Source organism: Leopardus geoffroyi, chromosome C1 (genome assembly GCF_018350155.1).
Source record: "Leopardus geoffroyi isolate Oge1 chromosome C1, O.geoffroyi_Oge1_pat1.0, whole genome shotgun sequence".
NCBI classification, from domain to species: Eukaryota; Metazoa; Chordata; class Mammalia; order Carnivora; family Felidae; genus Leopardus; species Leopardus geoffroyi.
In genome coordinates, this window is record NC_059328.1 from 175,547,088 (window position 1) to 175,570,368 (window position 23,281).

The 23,281-nt window shown below is 36.9% G+C and overlaps 1 long non-coding RNA gene across 1 annotated transcript; it reads right to left on the reverse strand.

The window, feature by feature from the left end:
- Nucleotides 1–5,725: 5,725 nt before the first annotated feature.
- LOC123599205 lies at nt 5,726–18,530 on the reverse strand. The gene is made up of 3 exons (XR_006713038.1): nt 17,999–18,530; nt 6,534–6,657; nt 5,726–5,909 (listed from the first exon to the last, which is right to left on the reverse strand). It is a non-coding gene; the product is annotated as an uncharacterized LOC123599205 (long non-coding RNA).
- Nucleotides 18,531–23,281: the final 4,751 nt, after the last annotated feature.

Consider the following 23,281-nt stretch of genomic DNA (forward strand, 5'->3'; position numbering starts at 1 on the left):
TGTTTCTTTTTACCCACTGCAGTCTTCTGGTGGTAAATTATACACTCTGTACATGGAAAAATTTTCAATTTTAGTTATTGTTTTACTCTACATTTATATACTGAATTCGAACCATATGCTATGAACTATGCTAATCAAAAAGAACTGAGACAATTGGGAGAGAGGAAACACATTTTTTTTTAAGTTTATTTACTTATTTTGAAAGGGAGAAGAGCGCATGCATGCATGCACATGTGTTCAGAGGAGGGGCAGAGAGAGAGATTGAGAGGGAGAGAGAGAATCCCAAGGGGCTTGATCTGGGCCTCATTTGGGGCTTGATCTCACCAACCATGAGATCATGAACTGAGCCAAAATCAAGAGTTGGATGCTTAACTGACTGAGCCACCTAAGTGCCAAAGGAAACACATTTGAATATACATATAAAGTAGTGTTATGAAAGTATTATAAATTATATTATAAACCTCTTTATTTATATAATCTAATATATAATCTAATACAATTTTTGTAATATCTAATTGTTAGATTAATTTTATATTAGAAAGTACTGTTTTTATACCATATTTGTACACTATAGTGCTAATTAGGGTTTTGTAAAATACTCCAAATGGGCAATATAATATGCAGAATGATGTAACAAATATCTATATAGCCACTGCTCATAATTTAATGTTTTCATTAAACATAATTTGATGTTTAATGAAACATGTTTCATTGTTCATGTTTCATTTAACATAATTTAATGTTTTCATGTCTTTGCTTCATATTTTTTTGAAAAAATAAAGTATTGCAGATAAAACTGAAGCTCTCTGCACAACTCTTTTGGGTTGTCTTTCCTCCTTCTTTCCCTAGAAGTATTCACTAATGTGAATTTCTGTTTTATTTATTGCAATTCATGATTTTATGCTTTTAATACATCGGAATTCTAAAACAATGCATAGCATTAATTTGCATATTTTTATACTTTTGTATATGGCATTCAACTTTATGTATCTTCTTTTCCCATATCAATATTATGCATTTTAGATTTATCCACATCAAATTAATTCTAATAATTTCCAAATAAAAGCATTGATTTTGTGACTACTTTTATGTTTCCCTATTAGTGTGTGGGAAGCATTTCTCTAGGATATATTAGAAATGGGATTTCTTGGGGCGCCTGGGTGGCGCAGTCGGTTAAGCGTCCGACTTCAGCCAGGTCACGATCTCGCGGTCCATGAGTTCGAGCCCCGCGTCAGGCTCTGGGCTGATGGCTCAGAGCCTGGAGCCTGTTTCCGATTCTGTGTCTCCCTCTCTCTCTGACCCTCCCCCGTTCATGCTCTGTCTCTCTCTGTCCCCAAAAAAATAAATAAACGTTGAAAAAAAAATTTAGAAATGGGATTTCTTGGTAGGGTATAAGATAAATTTAGTCTGCAACCTTTCCAGAGAGGTGTACCAATTTACTCTTCCAACAACCCTGTATAAAAGTTTATGTTTCTTTCCATGCTTGCCAATTGTTGTATTTTCAGACTTTATATTTCTTGCCAAACTGATAAGCATGAAGCAGTAAGTTGTTGTTTCGATTAGTAGAGAAATGGGTTCCTTTCATAGTTTTATCAGTTTCTTGATTTTTCCTCTTGTGCATATATTCTGTTCGTATTCATAGACCAGTTTTCTACAAGCTGTCAAGTTTTCTTTTCACATTTTAAATACTAAAGATCTAAAAACAAAGGTGCCCATGGATAGCCAGCTGAAGGACCATAATAATTTATAGTAACTTTTAAAGTCTTTATGGTTGTCATGAGAGGCAGATCAACTAAAGTTGATAAAGCATTTATCAAGCCTGGCACATGATATGCACACAATAACATTCATCACCACATCATCATCAATCATTATCATCATCATTATACTTATTATTATTATTATTATTATGTATCAAATTTCTGTATATATGTGTATCTGTTTCCAAACTCCGTATTTAATCACCAATTTTCTTTGGGTTATTAGATAAGTGGTATTTATTTTCTATTCCTCTAATTTTATATTTTTGTACAATTTTGTTTACATGTGTGCTTTGTAAGAAGCATATAATAGGACTTTAGTTTGTTCAAATCCACTTATTTCTAACTTTATAGGTAAATGAAATACAGTTATAAGTTAAGTGATTACTAATATATGTAGGCTTAATTATCTTACCTTATTTTATAATTTAATTATCTGTCATCCTCTTCTTTTAATTATTTTTTTCTACTTTCTTGTCTACTATCGCACTGATGAAAGTTTTCTACATTTTCCTTTCCCTTGTGGTGTTTGGGAGCCATTCTTACAGCAGTTGCTTTTATGTTTTTGACATACAATCTTAACTATAGACTTTTCTGTCAAGGCTTAAAGTTTATGATTATTTTTATTCTCCTGAACACTACAAGCTCAGCATGCTTTAATTACTTTTGTGTCACTCTTCAGTCTCGAAATGTCTGTAATTTCATGTATATTTTGATTGCCATATAAAAATGTAATTTGATTTTTCAGTGGAAATAAATCGCATTTTTTTTCTTTCCCACCTTCACTCTACATTTCTTTTTGCACAGTGGGTACTTTTTTCCTAACTGTCTCTAATGATCCCTGAGGCACTTTAGGTTACAACTAGGTCTAATGATTATGTATTATGGGCTCCTCACCATGTGATACTGGAGATATTGTGGATGCAGCCTTCAGGGTGGCACTCAGCTCAGTTTATGGACCCAAGGCTGAATGTTGCCTTCCCAACCCTGTCCCACTAGCTAGCAGTATCCCAGGCAAAAGAGAAAATGACTAGCATGTTGGGATTCTGTCCGGCTGGGTCAGTGGAGCATGTGACATTTGCTCTTGGAGTTGTGGGTTCGAGCCGCATGTTGGGTGTAGAGATTACTTAAACATAAAATCTTTAAAAAGATGACTAGCATATATTTGCAGCCCTATTTCATAAGTGGAATACTGGAGGGTGTCTGGGTGGCTCAGTAGGTTAAGTATCTGGCTCTTGGTTTTGGCTCAGGTCATGATCTCACAATCAGTTGTGAGAGGGAGCCCTGTGTTGGACTCCACACTGAGCATGGAGCCTGCTTAAGATTCTCCCTCCTAGAGAGCCAAAGTATAAGAGGCTCTTAAAAACTGAGAACAAACTGAGGGCTGATGGGGGGTGGGAGGGAGGGGAGGGTGGGTGATGGGTATTGAGGAGGGCACCTGTTGGGATGAGCACTGGGTGTTGTATGGAAACCAATTTGACAATAAATTTCATATATTGAAAAAAAAAGGTTGTCAGTTTGTCTTTCATAATATTATTAATCAGTTCATATTAATTACATATATGTAATATAGATTTAAAAAATTATTAGTTTTTCATGTAACTTGAGGCAACATGAGTTAAGTAAGTAACAGCCTGTGAATAATTTCTAGCTAAAATTATCCAAGATCGACCATATTTTCACACCCTCTCTTTCCTAATTTTCTTTATGGACTCACACTTAATGTTGAAGGTCATATATTTATCTTTTAGTCATTATTGTTTTCCATTTGCATTATTATGGCAATTAAATGAAAAAAAAGTGTCAGGCAATAAGATGTATTAAGTACAGTATGCCTGAGGACATAATATTAAACACAGATTCTGCTATTACTATCAAAATGAATATTAAAATAACAGTGCCACTTTGAGGATAACACTACTTTAGAGAATATTTTCCAATAAGCTTACCATATAATAGCAGATAATTATACTGGCCTAATAAGGTTTCTGTGGAAGATAGCTAATAAACTATTGAAAACTCTATTCAGATACAAAGTTCTTCAAGACTACATTATAATCAGGATTATTGACAAAAACCATCAAAAATTAATATGATTTCTTGATAAAATTAAATCTAGCAATGAGAAAAAGAAACAATCTAACTCACATTATTTGGTTTTTCAAATAATAACTTCAGACCACATTCTGAGAATGCTCAGACCCCATTCCCTCTAAGAGGTTGGGCGTACATAGATTTAATGTCAGAGGCTGGGTCAACAAAAACAACTGCAGTAATTATCATGATTTTACCATCATCAGAGTTGAAACACTTTGAAAACATAAGCATTAAAAATAGACATTTAGAATGCCAGAAAGTTCTGTGACTGAAAATGTTCCATTGGCCTTAAAACAGTGTAATCAGTATGTCTCATGCCTACCTCAAGAGCCTTGTCAACATCCTATTTTGTCCATTAAGCTGCAGAGTAAGAATGGGAAGATCATTAATCAAACTGGTGTCATGTGTATGTATATGTAAATTGCAAATGGATGTGCAGGGGAATTCTGAATGGATATGCAGGCAAGATTTAGATGACAAATGTGAGAAAGCCTTAAGGCAATACTAAAACTTTTAGACCTTTAAAAATTCAAAGGATGACCTTTAAAAAGATAACTCCCCATATGGTTTTTAGAGGCTATAAGTAAACATTAAAATTTAATCAGCTTAGTATTCATAAAACAAAACTATAGGTATCAGACATGATATCTTAAATCAAAATACAGATAGAATACTCAGCAATCTGTTAAATAAACAACACCGTAATGCCCTAAACTTCTGACATTTTCATTTTCATTTCATTTCAAAAATTTTATCTTGGATAATCAGGATCCTGAAATTAAATATTTTTATTTTAATTCTTCAGAATATCTGCATCTTGTGAAATCTTTTATCCATGCCTTTTTACCACCCTTTTTGACAGCCTGGGATAGCCACTGTGCCCCTTTGTCAACTATAGCCAAGCACACTATCAACGAAACAGAAGCAGCTGGTCATTAGCCAGCTCTAGAATTTTACCTGGTCTTCCTCTTGCATCACTCACTACCAGCAGTGATGTCTTGTTTTATTTTTATTTGTTTTTCACATTAGCCATTTGAATGTGCTTTTGGTTTGTGGAGCTTAGTTTTTTGGGAAACCTACACTAACATCACAGCTACAGTAAAATATGTACTCACTACATTTTCATCATCATTCTCTGTATTGCTTCCAAAATGTGTGCTTCTCTGCTATCAACCACTTCCAAAAACTAGATTCTACATTTATTATTCAAAATAATGACTATACCTATACCTCAGACTAAATTTATCTTTAATCTTTTTTTGAAATTATAATGTATGTTTAAACGAATATACAAATATATAGTAGTGAGTGCATGTATGTGTGTGTATGTATGGAATGTGGTGATTAGGGAAGGTGGCAATGCGGGATGACTCCTAAATTTAAAAGAATTAATCTATATTTAAATATAGTGAATAAACCAAATTATCATTGTCCCTATGAAAGTCATGAGTGAAGCAGTCAAACTCCAATATCACTGCTTTACAGGTTATCCTGGCTCTGAGAACAGTGGGGACCTCTTTCAAATTCTGAGAACTAAGTTTATTTTTAACCATATGGAGTAGCTACCTATGTGGTATAATTTGGGAAATACCACATGACTGCCAGTGACTATATCATGGTGGCACTGTAAGAAATGTCCATCACAGGGGTGCCTGGGTGGCTCAGTCGGTTGAGCTTCTGACTTCCGCTCAGGTCATGATCTTGTAGTTCATGAGCTTGAGCCCTGTGTCAGGCTCTGTGCTAACAGCTCAGAACCTGGAGCCTGCTCAGATTCTGTGTCTCCCTCTCTGTCTCTCTCTGCCCCTCCCCTGCTCATGCTCTGTCTCTCTCACTCTCAAAAATAATTAAGCATTAAAAAAAAATGTCCATCACAGAGAAAATAATATTTATTCAGCCCAGATTTATTAAGCATGAAATATATTTGGGAAAGTACATAATCCTTAGAAGATTCAGGATATCTTTAGAAACAATATATGTTTCTCTAGAATAGGGAGATGTCCTGGCAAATGTCTATAGTCTCTTCCATTACTGCAGTATTTTCAAAAGTCTTTTCTGCAATGTTAATGGGTTATATAAATAAGATTCATTATCAAATAATTTGGGGGAAATAAATTATTAAGTTTCTTTCCCCTGGGACTTTGTAGTGTTTTTCTGTGTTAATGTGCATAGAAAGGGGATATTGCAAAGTTATGTTAACATTTTCCAAACTCACTTAAAAATGATTACTTTTGAGATGCACACCATTCTTTGATACTAGAAAGGTAAGGCACTTTTGAGAGGTAAGAACTGTCATAGGGAAATAGGTAATGTTATTTTCTGCTGAGACAAGGTTCAGTCTTTATTAATCGTGGTTTCCATTTAACCAGTCTTTCCTCAAGGAATCAAAAACATCACACTATACTTTTCTTTGGTCCCCACTTTAATCCCTTTGGGCTCTCTTCCAACTTAAATGGTGAGATCAGACAGCCAGGGCTGTGGTCCTGCTTTGGAGGCTCCCTAGACTGAGAAGGGTTGGCACAAGAGGTTCTTGGTGTTGGAGAAAGTTATCTGACTTCTTGCTCCAGTCCTCACACTCATTTGCTTTTCTGCCAACTGAATTAGCTTTTTCTCACTAGGGGACAAGATTAATAGATATGAGGCCAAAATGGTCATTTACCTGCTTGAACTTAAGCTTACCTTTAGCAATGACATAGAGCCCTTCATCTGATCCTGTATAGCTCATGTAGGTCTTCCAAAGGTGTTTTGATCTCAGCCTGATAATGTTTATTAACTAGGCCTCCAAATCTATGCATACATTTTCCTTGGGTGTCTCATAGGGCAATAGAAGACAAATTAAAGATAGATTATTAGTGGTCCAGGTCATTTGTTTCCCTCATCTCAACCAATTTCCCCATAGATTCTTAGAAAGCAGTTCTTGATGAATCAGTCTCCTATCTCCATATTTCTTGCTATCAGCACCACACTCACAGCCACCAAATTTCAACATCTTAGACCTTTCCTTCCCATTCCTTAACCTCTAATTCAATGTCATTTCTTTTAAAACGTTTCCCAGATTTTCTTAGTTTAGGTATGTTGGTCCTATGAATAATCTATTATACACATCTTCACTAGATGATGAGTTTATTGAGGGAAAGGACTGAGTTGTTCATCTTCATGTTCCTAGAAACCGATATAGTAGTAAATATATGTTGACAAAGAAATACAGAAACAAATGTATAAATGATTTAATAAATAAATTAACATATGAAAGAATTCAGGTTTTTCTTTTATAATTTTCTGATCCATTCTTAATAACATTATACTTTTACCTCAACCATAGCCATAGGCTTTTATAATGAATATCTTGTTCTTAGTCTCTCCCATTTCAATCTATTATATCCTCTACTGTCTTGTCTTACTTATTGTATTGTATCATCCCCCTGATAATTTCACTCTTCTCCTGGAGAATTCTCAATGACTCCCAAATGATATAATCCATGATAAAACAGAAACAAAAACAGGCACACTCTCAACTTCTCTCTTGTATAATAATGGTACAAGTTAGCTGGAATAGGATAAACTCTTCTCTCTCTCTCTCTCTTTCATGATGTCACTGGCTCTCCCATGGGTCTGCTGTCTTCTCTTAACTTTCTCTGTCCATCAGATTCCTGAGCCCATTTTTATTTTCCAGCCATGGCCATCATGGCCCCTTCAGATTCTTCTCCAGATTATGACAGTTGAGCTTTAATCTCTACCACTTAACTGGCCTATTCTTAGTGCATTTCTTAACTTAAGCTCACTGCCTCAGCTTGATCATTTGCACAAAACATTTCAATATGTGCACAAAATATTTGCTCTCTAGAGAAGTGAGGCAGCATCTTATGATTAAGGAACATGTCTTTGTAAGACCGAACTTAGCAGGGCTGTGGGCAGGGTGGGTGATCTGAGGATAAAATGTGGAATGAAAAGTGCTGGTGCTGGATCCCGTCTGCATGGCTAACTGTTCCAAGCTATCTGTCCTTGGGAAAGTTTCTTAATCTTTTGTTACCTTAATTTCTTCATTTGCACACTGGTGATTCAAATAGGATCAACCTGGGATGTGAGGATGATGTGGCTGCAACATCTGCCACCCCATTGATTGCCAGGGTTGATTCCTCTGATCTGGCTGGCTAGGCAGATGTCCCCTTCCTCCCTTAGTGCTCCATGTGCATCCTTCTAGAAAATGTGTGCTTAGTGGGAGAGGATGACCTTCCCAGATAGAAGAGGATGGTTCTTGGGTCAAGGGTATATGAGAAGCTTTGCCCCTCTGCTAGAACCTCCAAACAAGTTCTTTACTAAGACAAACCTCATAGGACTGGTGTAAGTATTAAATGACTACACATGTAGCACGTAGAATAATACTGACCCATGATATGTACTATAAAGTGTTAAAGGGTCAATTATTTTCTAATTCCATCAAGGCTTAGGTTAAATGAAACCTTTAAAACAAATTTATCTGTAGACCGCACTCACTACCATTCTTGGGACAACTAAAGTACAACTGTTATTTCTTCTCCCCTGGGATTGTCCTCCCTGTATTACATTACACAGTTCAGGCTTTCTCCCTCATCTGTGTTCTTATTTGACCCCCATGCCTGGAAATAACACATATCAAATAATTGCTTAATTTAACGCCAAATGGAAATCTTAGCTTTGAATTATGAATGTTTGACAAGTATAGTACTTTCTTTCACTATTTGAAGGATATATGTTTAATATTAAATAGGATTAGATCATTGCAATAACTTTTCCCCCCCACTTATAAATTGCTGATCTGAAAATGGAAACTCAGCACCTCATCTGGTCCTCAAGCTCTCTCTGCTAAGAGTCTTAAGTGTTGTCCCTTATTTATTAGACAAGAATAGAGTTAATGTGCACAACTAACACTGGCAAATTCTGAGATGCCAGCTGATCAGGCTCCTATTATGAATAATTATCTTATGAAAGACTCGTGGTTGTTTAAATTAGATGAATAATTGAAATAAAATGCCCAACTTACTAGTTAAAAAGATCAATTACTTGAGCATAGTTAACAAAGAGTCCTAACTGTAATGTAGTTGTTAAAGTTGTATAAATGCTCCTTAAACTTTGTACATAATAGTATTCAAGTGTCTTGTCTCAGGAAATATTTGTTTATAACAAATGCTTGGTTTCCAATGCCATTTATCTTTTTTTTTAGGTTTTTATTTAAATTTCAGTTAGTTAACATATGGTGTGATATAACTTCCAGGTGTAACCATCTATCTTTTAAAAGAAGGAAATAAAATGGTCAAAATATACTAAAAACAAAAATTGAAGGCTGCCCTAATGGTTAGAAAAACTCTTTATTGCATGACTAACCCTGTTTATGCCTAGTAGTGGTCAACATACAAATTCTGACCACCCTTTCTTTTATAATATAATATAATATAATATAATATAATATAATATAATATTATATTATATTATATTATATATAAAATAATATAAAATAATATAATATAAATAATTATTTTTGGTACTTCTTTAAAAACAATTAATCTCTTTTTTAAATAACCAAATATTTTGAAGGTATTTTATTGCCCACAGACCCACTAGAATTTTATCTCTCACAGATAGAGAATCCAAACTCATCTTCACATCTAATTAAAGACCCCATTGGTTGATTTTATTTTATTTATTTATTTTTTTTTAATATATGAAATTTATTGTCAAATTGGTTTCCATACAACACCCAGTGCTCATCCCAAAAGGTGCCCTCCTCAATACCCACCACCCACCCTCCCCTCCCTCCCACCCCCCATCAACCCCCAGTTTGTTCTCAGTTTTTAAGGGTCTCTTATGCTTTGGCTCTCTCCCACTCTAACCTCTTTTTTTTTTTTTTCTTTTTTCCTTCCCCTCCCCCATGGGTTCCTGTCAAGTTTCTCAGGATCCACATAAGAGTGAAACCATATGGTATCTGTCTTTCTCTGTATGGCTTATTTCACTTAGCATCACACTCTCCAGTTCCATCCACGTTGCTACAAAAGGCCATATTTCATTTTTTCTCATTGCCACGTAGTATTCCATTGTGTATATAAACCACAATTTCTTTATCCATTCATCAGTTGATGGACATTTAGGCTCTTTCCATAATTTGGCTATTGTTGAGAGTGCTATGAACATTGGGGTACAAGTGCCCCTATGCATCAGTACTCCGGTATCCCTTGGATAAATTCCTAGCAGTGCTATTGCTGGGTCATAGGGTAGGTCTATTTTTAATTTTCTGAGGTACCTCCATACTGCTTTCCAGAGCGGCTGCACCAATTTGCATTCCCACCAACAGTGCAAGAGGGTTCCCGTTTCTCCACATCCTCTCCAGCATCTAGAGTCTCCTGATTTGTTCATTTTGGCCACTCTGACTGGCGTGAGGTGATACCTGAGTGTGGTTTTGATTTGTATTTCCCTGATAAGGAGCGACGTTGAACATCTTTTCATGTGCCTGTTGGCCATCCAGATGTCTTCTTTAGAGAAGTGTCTATTCATGTTTTCTGCCCATTTCTTCACTGGGTTATTTGTTTTTCGGGTGTGGAGTTTGGTGAGCTCTTTATAGATTTTGGATACTAGCCCTTTGTCCGATATGCCATTTGCAAATATCTTTTCCCATTCCGTTGGTTGCCTTTTAGTTTTGTTGGTTGTTTCCTTTGCTGTGCAGAAGCTTTTTATCTTCATAAGGTCCCAGTAATTCACTTTTGCTTTTAATTCCCTTGCCTTTGGGGATGTGTCGAGTAAGAGATTGCTACGGCTGAGGTCAGAGAGGTCTTTTCCTGCTTTCTCCTCTAAGGTTTTCATGGTTTCCTGTCTCACATTCAGGTCCTTTATCCATTTTGAGTTTATTTTTGTGAATGGTGTGAGAAAGTGGTCTAGTTTCAACCTTCTGCATGTTGCTGTCCAGTTCTCCCAGCACCATTTGTTAAAGAGGCTGTCTTTTTTCCATTGGATGTTCTTTCCTGCTTTGTGAAAGATGAGTTGGCCATACGTTTGTGGGTCTAGTTCTGGGGTTTCTATTCTATTCCATTGGTCTATGTGTCTGTTTTTGTGCCAATACCATGCTGTCTTGATGATGACAGCTTTGTAGTAGAGGCTAAAGTCTGGGATTGTGATGCCTCCTGCTTTGGTCTTCTTCTTCAAAATTCCTTTGGCTATTCGGGGCCTTTTGTGGTTCCATATGAATTTTAGGATTGCTTGTTCTAGTTTCGAGAAGAATGCTGGTGCAATTTTGATTGGGATTGCATTGAATGTGTAGATAGCTTTGGGTAGTATTGACATTTTGACAATATTTATTTTTCCAATCCATGAGCAGGGAATGTCTTTCCATTTCTTTAAATCTTCTTCAATTACCTTCATAAGCTTTCTATAGTTTTCAGCATACAGATCCTTTACATCTTTGGTTAGATTTATTCCTAGGTATTTTATGCTTCTTGGTGCAATTGTGAATGGGATCAGTTTCTTTATTTGTCTTCCTGTTGCTTCACTGTTAGTGTATAAGAATGCAACTGATTTCTGTACATTGATTTTGTATCCTGCAACTTTGCTGAATTCATGTATCATTTCTAGCAGACTTTTGGTGGAGTCTATCAGATTTTCCATGTATAATATCATGTCATCTGAAAAAAGCGAAAGCTTGATTTCATCTTTGCCAATTTTGATGCCTTTGATTTCCTTTTGTTGTCTGATTGCTGATGCTAGAACTTCCAGCACTATGTTAAACAACAGCGGTGAGAGTGGACATCCCTGTCGTGTTCCAGATCTCAGGGAAAAAGCTCTCAGTTTTTCCCCGTTGAGGATGATGTTAGCTGTGGGCTTTTCATAAATGGCTTTTATGATGTTTAAGTATGTTCCTTCTATCCCGACTTTCTCAAGGGTTTTTATTAAGAAAGGGTGCTGGATTTTGTCAAAGGCCTTTTCTGCATCGATTGACAGGATCATATGGTTCTTCTCTTTTTTTTTGTTAATGTGATGTATCACGTTGATTGATTTGCGAATGTTGAACCAGCCCTGCATCCCAGGAATGAATCCCACTTGATCATGGTGAATAATTCTTTTTATATGCCGTTGAATTCGATTTGCTAGTATCTTATTGAGAATTTTTGCATCCATATTCATCAGGGATATTGGCCGGTAGTTCTCTTTTTTTTACTGGGTCTCTGTCTGGTTTAGGAATCAAAGTAATACTGGCTTCATAGAATGAGTCTGGAACTTTTCCTTCCCTTTCTATTTCTTGGAATAGCTTGAGAAGGATAGGTATTATCTCTGCTTTAAACGTCTGGTAGAACTCCCCAGGGAAGCCATCTGGTCCTGGACTCTTATTTGTTGGGAGATTTTTGATAACCGATTCAATTTCTTCGCTGGTTATGGGTCTGTTCAAGCTTTCTATTTCCTCCTGATTGAGTTTTGGAAGAGTGTGGGTGTTCAGGAATTTGTCCATTTCTTCCAGGTTGTCCAATTTGTTGGCATATAATTTTTCATATTATTCCCTGATAATTGTTTGTATCTCTGAGGGATTGGTTGTAATAATTCCATTTTCATTCATGATTTTATCTATTTGGGTCATCTCCCTTTTCTTTTTGAGAAGCCTGGCTAGAGGTTTGTCAATTTTGTTTATTTTTTCAAAAAACCAACTCTTGGTTTCATTGATCTGCTCTACAGTTTTTTTAGATTCTATATTGTTTATTTCTGCTCTGATCTTTATTATTTCTCTTCTTCTGCTGGGTTTAGGCTGCCTTTGCTGTTCTGCTTCTATTTCCTTTAGGTGTGCTGTTAGATTTTGTATTTGGGATTTTTCTTGTTTCTTGAGATAGGCCTGGATTGCAATGTATTTTCCTCTCAGGACTGCCTTCGCTGCGTCCCAAAGCGTTTGGATTGTTGTATTTTCATTTTCGTTTGTTTCCATATATTTTTTAATTTCTTCTCTAATTGCCTGGTTGACCCACTCATTTGTTAGTAGGGTGTTCTTTAACCTCCATGCTTTTGGAGGTTTTCCAGACTTTTTTCTGTGGTTGATTTCAAGCTTCATAGCATTGTGGTCTGAAAGTATGCATGGTATAATTTCAATTCTGGTAAACTTATGGAGGGCTGTTTTGTGACCCAGTATATGATCTATCTTGGAGAATGTTCCATGTGCACTCGAGAAGAAAGTATATTCTGTTGCTTTGGGATGCAGAGTTCTAAATATATCTGTCAAGTCCATCTGATCCAATGTCTCATTCAGGGCCCTTGTTTCTTTATTGACCGTGTGTCTAGATGATCTATCCATTTCTGTAAGTGGGGTGTTAAAGTCCCCTGCAATTACCACATTCTTATCAATAAGGTTGCTTATGTTTATGAGTAGTTGTTTTATATATTTGGGGGCTCCGGTATTCAGCGCATATACATTTAAAATTGTTAGCTCTTCCTGGTGAATAGACCCTGTAACTATTATATAATGTCCTTCTTCATCTCTTGTTACAGCCTTTAATTTAAAGTCTAGTTTGTCTGATATAAGTATGGCTACTCCAGCTTTCTTTTGGCTTCCAGTAGCATGATAAATAGTTCTCCATCCCCTCACTCTCAACCTAAAGGTGTCCTCAGGTCTAAAATGAGTCTCTTGTAGACAGCAAATAGATGGGTCTTGTTTTTTTATCCATTCTGATACCCTATGTCTTTTGGTTGGCGCATTTAATCCATTTACATTCAGTGTTATTATAGAAAGATACGGGTTTAGAGTCATTGTGATGTCTGTATGTTTTATGCTTGTAGTGATGTCTCTGGTACTTTGTCTCACAGGGTTCCCCTTAGGATCTCTTGTAGGGCTGGTTTAGTGGTGACAAATTCCTTCAGTTTTTGTTTGTTTGGGAAACCTTTATCTCTCCTTCTATTCTAAATGACAGACTTGCTGGATAAAGGATTCTCGGCTGCATATTTTTTCTGTCTAGCACACTGAAAATCTCGTGCCAATTCTTTCTGGCCTGCCAAGTTTCAAAAGAGAGATCAGTCACGAGTCTTATAGGTCTCCCTTTATATGTGAGGGCACGTGTATCCCTTGCTGCTTTCAGAATTTTCTCTTTATCCTTGTATTTTGCCAGTTTCACTATGATATGTCGTGCAGAAGATCGATTCAAGTTCCGTCTGAAGGGAGTTCTCTGTGCCTCTTGGATTTCAATGCCTTTTTCCTTCCCCAGTTCAGGGAAGTTCTCAGCTATTATTTCTTCAAGTACCCCTTCAGCACCTTTCCCTCTCTCTTCCTCCTCTGGGATACCAATTATGCGTATATTATTTCTTTTTAGTGTATCACTTAGTTCTCTAATTTTCCCCTCATACTCCTGGATTTTTTTATCTCTCTTTTTCTCAGCTTCCTCTTTTTCTATAACTTTATTTTCTAGTTCACCTATTCTCTCCTCTGCCTCTTCAATCCGAGCCGTGGTGGTTTCCATTTTGTTTTGCATTTCATTTAAAGCGTTTTTCAGCTCCTCGTGACTGTTCCTTAGTCCCTTGATCTCTGTAGCAAGAGATTCTCTGCTGTCCTCTATACTGTTTTTAAGCCCGGTGATTAATTTTATGACTATTATTTTAAATTCACTTTCTGTTATATTATTTAAATCCTTTTTGATCAGCTCATTAGCTGTTGTTATTTCCTGGAGATTCTTCTGAGGGGAATTCTTCCGCTTGGTCATTTTGGATAGTCCCTGGCGTGGTGAGGACCTGCAGGGCACTTCCCCTGTGCTGTGGTGGATAACTGGAGTTGGTGGGCGGAGTCGCAGTCAGACCTGATGTCTGCCCCCAGCCCACCACTGGGGCCACAGTCCGACTTGTGTGTGCCTTCTCTTCCCCTCTCCTAGGGGCGGGATTCACTGTGGGGTGGCGTGGCCCGTCTGGGCTACTTGCACACTGCCAGGCTTGTGGTGCTGGGGATCTGGCGTATTAGCTGGGGTGGGTAGGCAAGGTGCACAGGGGCAGGAGGGGCAGGCTTAGCTCGCTTCTCCTTAGGTGATCCACTTCAGGAGGGGCCCTGTGGCAGCGGGAGGGAGTCAGATCCGCTGCCGGAGGTTTGGCTCCACAGAAGCACAGAGTTGGGTGTTTGCCCGGAGCGAGCAAGTTCCCTGGCAGGAACTGGTTCTCTTTGGGATTTTGGCTGGGGGATGGGCGGGAGAGATGGCGCTGGCGAGCGCCTTTGTTCCCCACCAAACTGAGCTCTGTCGTCCGGGGGCTCAGCAGCTCTCCCTCCCTTTGTCCTCCAGCCTTCCCGCTTTCCAAGCAGAGCTGTTAACTTATGACCTCCCAGAGGCTAAGTCGCGCTTGCTGTCGGAACACAGTCCGTCAGGCCCCTCCGCTTTTGCAAGCCAGACTCCGGGGCTCTGCTTGGCCGGCGAACCGCCCCTCCACCCCGGCTCCCTCCCGCCAGTCCGTGGAGCATGCACCGCCTCGCCGTCCTTCCTACCCTCTTCCGTGGGCCTCTCGTCTGCGCTTGGCTCCAGCGACTCCGTTCTGCTAATCCTCTGGCGGTTTTCTGGGTTATTTAGGCAGGTGTAGGTGGAATCTAAGTGATTAGCAGGACGCGGGGTGAGCCCAGCGTCCTCCTATGCCGCCATCTTCCCTCTCTCTCCCCCATTGGTTGATTTTAAAAAGTGAATTCTTGCATGACAAAAATAAGAATGAATAAAATCTTGAATGACTGAATAATCATGGCCAACAGGAAAAAAAACTCCCATCTGATACAGGATATCAGTTATTTAAAAATCAAAATGCCATTATCAATTAATCTAAAACAAACCAACAACAAGCTCTGATTCCAGTTAGCCTAAACAGAAAAGTGAGAATGGCATAGGGAAACTCAGGCAATCAACAGCAAACCTGGAATTTAGGGCCAATGAGGGGAGCCAATATACCGGTTACACAGGATATGACCATTCTCAGAGAGATGCCCACTGCTGCCACCAAGAACATCTGAACTTTACCAACACACAGCTAGCTAGACACTCGCTGTCTCCTCCACCATACTCTCCACCCAGCCAACTTTCTCTGACTGGTCCCACTTCAAATGATTCTCAATTGAAATATATTCACCACAAATTTCTACATATTACAGATTGTGTTTCACTTGTTTCTAGACTATTAGCAATTTTTCAGTAATTGTTACAGTTACAAATACCATTCAGAGTGTGTGTGTGTTTGCATTTGTACTTTTGGTATGTATGTGGGTTTTTTTTTTTTTGTTGTTGTTGTTGTTGTTGCTTTTGTTGTTGTTGTTTTTAAGATTTTCCCAACTTGGAGTGCCTGAGTGGCTTAGTCAGTTAAGTATTGGACTCTTGATCTCATCTCAGGTCTTGAGCTCAAGGTCATGAGTTCAAGGCCTGCATTGGGCTTCAGGCTGGGCATGAAGCCTATTTAGAAAAAAATGAAAATGAAAATAAATAAATAAATAAATAAATAAATAAATAAATATTTCACAACTCTTATAATCCATAGCTAGCTAGAGATCCTAACGATGATGTGGAGGGGAAAAAAACACAATATTTAATTGGAATTTATGTCTCAATAGCAAACACAGTAATGATAATTCAGTAAAGAAGATAGTCAACAATCATATAAATAAAACATAACTCAGTAACAGTCAACAGAACTGGGAAAGAGATAACTTTTTAAATACGTAAATCATCTTTACATAAGTATATATATCTCCTGTGTGTTCAAGCGGAGACATGTTAGCCAACAGCTGAAGCTAGGAGGTCATCCCGTAACAGCAAAACAGACTGGACCACATAAATGTGGAACTGGCCATCTTGCTCTCTATCACAGTGTCCAGGCCACTGAATTCAACTCTTAAATATGCAAGCAGTAGTTTGCTGCTAAAATATTTAACAACTGAGCTAAGTGCAGTTCCAATGTGAATGTTGGTTGATATTTTAATTTACATTACAAAGGAAGATATACGTATAACAAAGGTGTATACCAAAATTTCAGCTGTTTGTCCATGATGTGAATGACTACTTTGCTTAATTAGGCAATAATGCTTGAATACTGAAGAATATTTCCTCCATTTTTTATTATTTTTGCATTGTGAAATCTGCAGAACCCACACTCTGTTGAGACTTCATTAGTAGCATTTTAATCCATTAAATGTAACTTGAGAATTTATTCAGATTTATAGCTTATCAAGATATTTCTAGTGGATTATATATCTAGTTTATACATGTGTTAAGATGGTGGTTCCATTTTTACTTCATCTTTTACCATCTAAATTTAAAGATGATTAATGAATATAGTGCTAGAGATAGTACTTCATATGTTTATATACAAAGATAAAATATTTTTCAATAACTCATTGATACTTCATTAAAATTTATTTTATTGAGTAGTAAGAAAGAAATATAAAGTAGTCACTAAAGTGTGCTTCCGGATCTCATTCTGGCCAGGGTCCCTTTGAGAATGTAATGGACATATAAATATGCACACAACATTAAATATCTGAGGATTCAGTAATCCAAATATTTTAAAAATGCACATACACATATATATGCACTCATTTTCTATGTGATGCAAGCATTCATTTATTTTGCTGAAGGACAAAGACATGCTAAGTTCCTTTTTCATAGCCCAAATTGATTTATACTTACAAATGAATAAAAAGCATAATGTAAATAACGAATACAATTTAAAACTTCCTATCTTTTCTCAGAAAATTAAACCAAAGTATCTAATCAGTCCAATGTGTTTAAATAGACTAAACCTGATGTAATTATGTGGTTTCTTTCTTTTAAAGTGTGCCTTTGGTACTAGATGTGACTCACTAAAAGTTGTGATATGCCTTGCCAATAAAATCTAACAGATTGCACATTAAAACCTGGTAATTAAGTTAATATACAAGACACATAAACTCACACATTCCATTTTGAGCTTCTAATCAATCAGACACCAAAGGTAAGACAAACATTTGAAGCCAAATGCTTCAAATCAGCATATATACATGATATGTTTAAAAAGGCAAACTTACTTCATTATTTTAGCACATGTAACACTGTTAAATGCTAAATCACAGAGGAAATTTTCCTCTTACCTTGTAAAAAGAGGCATTCATACTGAAACAAGAATCATGTTACTAGCATTGTTCAAACACAAAAAAATCTTACCTAGGAACCAGGATGATAGCAGATAAAAATAGTACAAATGTGTTTCCATTTCCCTAGGCTAAAATCCAAAATAGTGACAAAAATATAGAAAGCTACTGTAATGTATATATGTCTGGTTTTTAACCATCGATATTGGAACATTCTTCCAATTTGGGAGGAATCCTCTGCATCACTTGAATGTTCATAGAAGGCAATGTTCTGAATTCAAAAACAGAAAGCCTCTATTTACCCCCATGCAGCTGAAGTTATACTTAATTATGCATAACAGTATGCTCAAGTCATTGCTGCTTATACTAAGAGTCCTGGTGTTAGCATGAAGATTTGAGCAGAGTGTAGAAGCAGTTCAGCGGAGTCCGGGAGACTCCACTTGCCAAATCCTCCTGTACTATCCAGTTATTCTGACCAAGCTTATATTGGGTTATGAGGGTAGCTATGTCTTCTGTCCTACCCCTTGGTATCTGACAGTACCCCAGGTCTGATTTTCCAGATGCATTATTGTTTCCAAGTATTTCTCCATATCCATTAGAAATTTCAGGGGCGCCTGGGTGGCTAAGTCGGTTAAACGTCCGACTTCGGCTCGGGTCATGATCTCGCGGTCCGGGTCTGTGAGTTCGAGCCCACATCGGGGTCTGTGCTGACAGCTCAGAGCCTGGAGCCTGCTTCCGATTCTGTGTCTCCCTCTCTCTCTGACCCTCCCCCGTTCATGCTCTGTCTCTCTCTGTCTCAAAAATAAATAAACGTTAAAAAAATATGTATATAAAAAAAAAAGAAATTTCATTTGGGGCTTAATTTGGAAGTGTTTTCTGTTGCTTAAAACCAAACAGTCTTACTGATACATATTTCTAGGGTAAGGAGAGTAAAAATATGTGGCCATCATATGAAAGAGAACAATAAAAGTACACTATATCAAAATAAAGTATAACACATTTCAGGAATAGATGATACATACAAATAAATGGGAAGAGATGGAAGAAATAGCCTTATAAAATGTCTTGGGCCACAATAAACTAAGAAATATTATTATATATTCCTTTATAATCAATTCAGAAAGATTTTTTGAAATAAATGAAATAATGTTAGACACTATTTAAGGGGAAAGAGAAAAGGAGAAAGAAAGTCAGAGATTTTAGTAGTCTTTAAAGGAAAATTATTCTCTGAAAATAATAATTGCTTTGAGAGGAGGAAAAAAAAATAAAAGATAGGAATAAAGAAAAAATGACATTAGGCTTCCTGGAAAGAAGTTCAGAAAATTGTTTGGATTTTTTAAAAAGAAAGAGGAGAGGAATGCTTATTTAGTAAAAGGATTTGATGTATAGAATAAGGACCTGGGATTGATCTATAGTGGAATAAGAATACAGAAATAAGCTTCCAGGAGGTTGGAGTGGGTGTGGTATGTTCAAAATAACCTGTACTGGAACAGCTTTGGCAGTGGAAAAAACCGTAGATTGCTAGGGCAGAGGCTCAGCGGATAAGAAAAAGAATACTGTAAGAATGTCTTGTGAAATGACAATTTCAGAAGTAGGTCTAGAAGAAATGACATCTAGGATAGTGCTGAGGATGACAGAGGAAGTGGGTCTGAGAGAACCATATGAAGAAGCAGCAGGGTTTTATAATCACATGTATATGACAATCAAAAGAGAGATGCAATGAAAATCCTTTATGTCCTTACCTGAGCTGTCAGCAAAATGATACCTTTCTATCCAGTTAGTCAAATGTTACACAAGAAAAAGTCAGGAAAAAATATGAGGGGAATTTATCTTCATCATGTGTAGTTGAGGTTGACAATAGATCACCTAATCAAATTTGAAGTGCAAACAGATGCTATAGAAAAGTGGGCACAAAACATGGGTGTGAGGTAGAAAGAGTGGGATAAAGTTATCACCAAATCAGAAGACTTGAATTTTATGGATATGATAAGCTTTGGTTATACCCCATCCTCTGGCTGCTGCATTGGGTATAGTCTTTCTTCTCAGATAGAAGTAAGGGAGAAAACTATGATTTTAAAGCTGAAATCAGAGGAATAAGACTCATTAGGCTGACACTGGAAGAATAAAGTTGTTATTATTATTATTATTATTATTATTATTATTATTATTAAAATCTGTTAACTGTAGGTCAGTCTGAAAGCTGAAGAAAGTAATGACTTCCTTTTGCTTTCAATGATGTAATTGTCAAGTCAAACAATAGTTTTTTTTTGTTTTCAATTTTTTTTAATGTTTATTTTTAAAAGAGAGAGACAAAGCATGAGTGGGGAGGGGCAGAGAGAGGGAGACACAGAATCCGAAGCAGGCTCAGAGCCCAATGCAGGGCCTGAACTCACAAACTGTGAGATCATGACCTGAGCCAAAGTCGACGCTTAACCGACTGAGCCACCCAGCAGCCCTAAACAATAGTCTGTTTTTAAGCTCTAAACTTAGTATACAAAACCCCTGACCAAAGTTCACTGTGTCTCCTGATTGAATATTTTATCTTAGTATTTTAGAATACAAAGGTTGCCTTGGATAATACTCCTAGAACCATCTGCTATTTTCAGTGATCAAAATTTTAACCAAGCTATAACAAAAAAGGGAAAGAATTTCATTCTGTACTACTAAGAAGCTGTCACTCTTAGTTAAAATAGATAAGCTGATATAAGGTGAGAGCACCATCTTCAAAATTTAAGTTGACAGTCTTTAAAAGAAAATGTACACCTTTTCATCTGCATTTTTGTGTGTGTGTGAAATGGAATGTGAAAATCCACATGTGGAAGCATAAGGAGAAAATAACCAGGAAAATGCCAGAGTAGTATGAATGGACCTAAAAGAGAGATGTTTGACATAGCTATGTCAGGGAAGTTTTTTTCCAAAATATTGCAACAAGCTGTGTCCTGAAGAATAGTTAGAATCTGGCCAAGTAAACAATGGCCAAAAAAATATTCAAGATAAACCAAACTATATGCATAAAAGCTTCAGAGAAAAAAAAGAGCTGGAGGCCCACTGAAAATTTAGAGGGGACTAGAGTGTAATGAGTAAAGAGAAAAATTGGCTTCAGACGAGTAGTTATGGGTAAAGCCTGAGAAACCATGTTAAGGATTTGAATTATATGCTGACTAAAATAAGAAGTCACTGAGAGGTATAAAGTTGAGGTTACATATGAAAAATAGTAGAGGAGAGTAACAATGGAAGCAAGGGAAGCAGTAAACATATTGCTATAGTCCAAGAGAGATGGTGGCAACTTGGATTGGGTAGTGGAAGTGAAGAATAAGAGAAGATGGTTCAAACCAAAAGGATTTACCGGGGGATTTCAAGTCAGAGTTCAGGAGAGGGACAAGTAATGGAGGACAATACCAAGACTTCTGGCCTGAGCAACTAAGTGGGGCAGAGGTGGCGGTAGTAAACGGATACAAAAAAATTCAGTAGTGAATATGGAAAATTTGAGATGTTTGTAGCTTATATGTGTGATAAGGTAATTAAACAACTGCATACACAAGACTTAAAGAAATATCTTCACTAGAGAAATAAAGTTGGAAGCAGGCAAACAAAAGGCTTTGAGTGCTTGTCAGAATGGATAAAGGTGAAAAGTAAAATACAAAGAAAAGTATGCCCAGGATTGAGCCCCAGCATCATAGGAGATGATTAAGAAAGTTCAGATAGGGAAGAAGAAAACCAGGAGAATGTGCTACCTCTTTTCATAAATAAATAGAATGTTTCTAGAATAGATTCTTAGGCCACAAGGAAAATCTCAATATGTAATAAATTAAGAACATGGCTTTAGTAAACTGATGTAAAAATATAAATTTATATCAAAACCTCAAAAACATCCAAACAGAAAAAAATGATAAGTTGGACTTTTATTCAAATTAAAAACTTCTGTATGTAAAAGATATTATTAAGAGAAGAAAAAAAAAACAGATTGGGGTTAGATATTCGCAAAACATGTGTTAGGATGCAAAGCAACAGAAAGTCATTCATTCATCACTGCTTGGAGTGCAAAATGGTACAGCCCCCTCCAGAGACAGTTTGGGTGTTTCTTACAAAACTAGATACAATTTTATCATACTATTCAGTAAGTGTGCTCCTAGGTATTTACCAAACTGATTTGAAACTTTATGTTTCCACAGAAATCTCCACATGAATGTTTATAGCAGCTTTATTCCTAATTGCCAAAAACAGGAAGCAAGCAAGATGTCCTCTGAAAGGTGAGTGGATAAATAAATTGTGGTACATTTATACAATAGAATGTTATTCAGTAGTAAAAAGAAATGAGCCATCAAGTCACAAAAAGGGTATGGATAAATTTTTTTTTTATTTTTTTTTCAACGTTTATTTATTTTTGGGACAGAGAAAGACAAAGCATGAACGGGGGAGGGGCAGAGAGAGAGGGAGACACAGAATCGGAAACAGGCTCCAGGCTCTGAGCCATCAGCCCAGAGCCTGACGCGGGGCTCGAACTCACGGACCACGAGATCGTGACCTGGCTGAAGTCGGACGCTTAACCGACTGTGCCACCCAGGCGCCCCTGGATAAATTTTAAATGAATATTGCTAAGTAAAGAAGCCAGATTTTAGACTAGCTTGATGGCCAAGTATGTGATGTTCTGGAAAAGGCAAAACATAGAGACAGTAAAGAGATCTATGGTTGTCAGGAGATCAGATGGCAAGAAGAAGGAACATGAATAGATGAAGTACAGGAGATATTTTAGGGCAGTAAAACTATTCTGTATGATACTTTCATTGTGGATACATATACTATACATTTTCAAAATCCATGTAACTTTATAGCACAGAGTGAATCTTCATGCAAATTTTTAAAAGTCAATGAGAGATTAGGGGATCCTAGGATGGAATATAGAACATAACCATACAATTTAACCATATGAAAACTATATGAAACAATCTCACTAAAGGGAGTAGAGATAAAAAAGTACTAAATAACTTTGGTAATGAGTGGAATCTGTAAGACTAAAGGCAAAAGAAACAGTACATAAGAATTATAGTCTAGTTAAGGTTGATCCCCATGGGGGTATGGGTTAACAATCCTGATTCTACTATACATGTATACTAGATTTGAAATATTAAGTAAATGGAGGGTAAATGTTGTGGACCAGGTTCCTTACTTTTAGAATGGGAGATTACAGATAAACAAGGGGAACAGGATAAAACGATCCACGTGGTAATGGATTAGAGTTGGAGACATTAGCACAAACTCATGTTTAGCTTAATATAGATAAAGATAATTACGTATAGAAATATGTACAGATATGTATATATACCGAAATAAATATAATATGCACATGTATTTCCTT